The sequence below is a fragment of the Buceros rhinoceros genome, unplaced genomic scaffold (assembly GCF_000710305.1).
Source record: "Buceros rhinoceros silvestris isolate BGI_N320 unplaced genomic scaffold, ASM71030v1 scaffold5638, whole genome shotgun sequence".
NCBI lineage: Eukaryota > Metazoa > Chordata > Aves > Bucerotiformes > Bucerotidae > Buceros > Buceros rhinoceros.
In genome coordinates, this window is record NW_010426255.1 from 2,602 (window position 1) to 4,382 (window position 1,781).

Consider the following 1,781-nt stretch of genomic DNA (forward strand, 5'->3'; position numbering starts at 1 on the left):
TTCCTCCCACCACCATTTCTCTTGCCAGTTAGAGTTGGAAATGATTCCTTTAGCTTTTCAAATGTTTTGATCTCCTGGAAGCCTCCTTGCTGTCCCCCTCCACCCTCTCGGTCTCCTTCAGCGAGGTTTTTCTGAAGAACATCGGTCTACGGTGATGTTCTTCAGAAAATCAGAGGTGAAGCCCTCTGCCCGTCGCGTTATTCAGCGAGCGTCCTGTACGCTGGCACAGTGCCAAAGCAGCTCGAGCCTGGCACCCAGGTACAGCCGGGCACGAGGCACCCGAGTTTTGCCAAGGTAGGGAATTTCTTTCAGACGCTCACGCCACAGGCAGCAAGCAGCAGATGGGACTTTCTGTGCCTGGGACGTCAAGGAGCGGCTTACAGGTGGCCTTGCTAACATTCGGGGGGTTGCCAGGTACCGTTGGTGGGCTCCTCCTGGAATGCCAGGTGACTGGAGACCCACGAGACAATGCTCGCCAAGGGCGCGCGAGAGGCGGGACGTGGCGCGCCAGCGTTCGTAGGGGTATTATTCAGCGAGCGTCCTGTACGCTGGCACAGTGCCAAAGCAGCTCGAGCCTGGCACCCAGGTACAGCCGGGCACGAGGCACCCGAGTTTTGCCAAGGTAGGGAATTTCTTTCAGACGCTCACGCCACAGGCAGCAAGCAGCAGATGGGACTTTCTGTGCCTGGGACGTCAAGGAGCGGCTTACAGGTGGCCTTGCTAACATTCGGGGGGTTGCCAGGTACCGTTGGTGGGCTCCTCCTGGAATGCCAGGTGACTGGAGACCCACGAGACAATGCTCGCCAAGGGCGCGCGAGAGGCGGTACGTGGAGCGCCAGCGTTCGTAGGTGTAGTGCCCCAGCGGGTTGGGGACCGAAACCAACGGCACGGGTATCGGCGCAAACCGTTACTTGTGTGAGCAAGACCTGCGTGTCTCACCCTCTTCCTACTGGTGAGCCCATGGGTGTCATTTTGAGGAAGTGTGAAATGGCAGATTTCAGCTTAATGACGACAGTTGCTCTCCTTTGCCTTTTGTGGACACCTTCAAAGGAGTTCACGGTCCCCACGATGACAGCCACTGAGCTGGGACGGTGCGGATTTAGGTAAGGATGCCTCCGTAACGTACAACGCCTTCAGCTGCTGGGCTGATGTGGCCAGCGACAGGACACTCACCCACAGTCTGAAGGCCCTGTTACTCCGTACAAGGTCTCCAACAAAACGCATCTCGGAGAAAAAGAAACGGCCTTTTCGTCCTTTAACTCTGCGCTAAAAGCCTGTTCTTTACAGGACGAAGCAGAGAGAGTGTCGTAAGAGGCCTGGATCTGCCCATTGCTCCAGCTGAACTATGAGGTGATCTCAGGTCCCATCTGACCCACCACGAAGGACATCTAAAAGAAGTGTAAATTGCAATAAGCCTCACTAAAAACAGTAGAGATTTGGAGAAAATGACAGGTCAAATAAAATTACTGACTTATTAAAAGCGCATAATGGTTGAAACGTGTAGGTGGAAAAGGCCTCTGGAGATCTCCAGCCTAAGCACAGGCTGAGTCTCCGCTTAAGGCAGGGCATATTACTGCTTCACCCGAGATCGATCTACCAAGCCTCTTCCTTACGGAGGCTCCGTTCAAGGCTTTGGTGCAGAGTCAAGCTGCGGGTGCACAGGACAGAGAAGGGGGCAGGTGGATCTTCCTGCTGCCGCCCCGCTCGCCTCAGCCCCCACCAGCGGAGGGCAGCTCAAGGATGCTCCTGCTCTCACGGGCACATGGGTGCTGGGGAAGGAC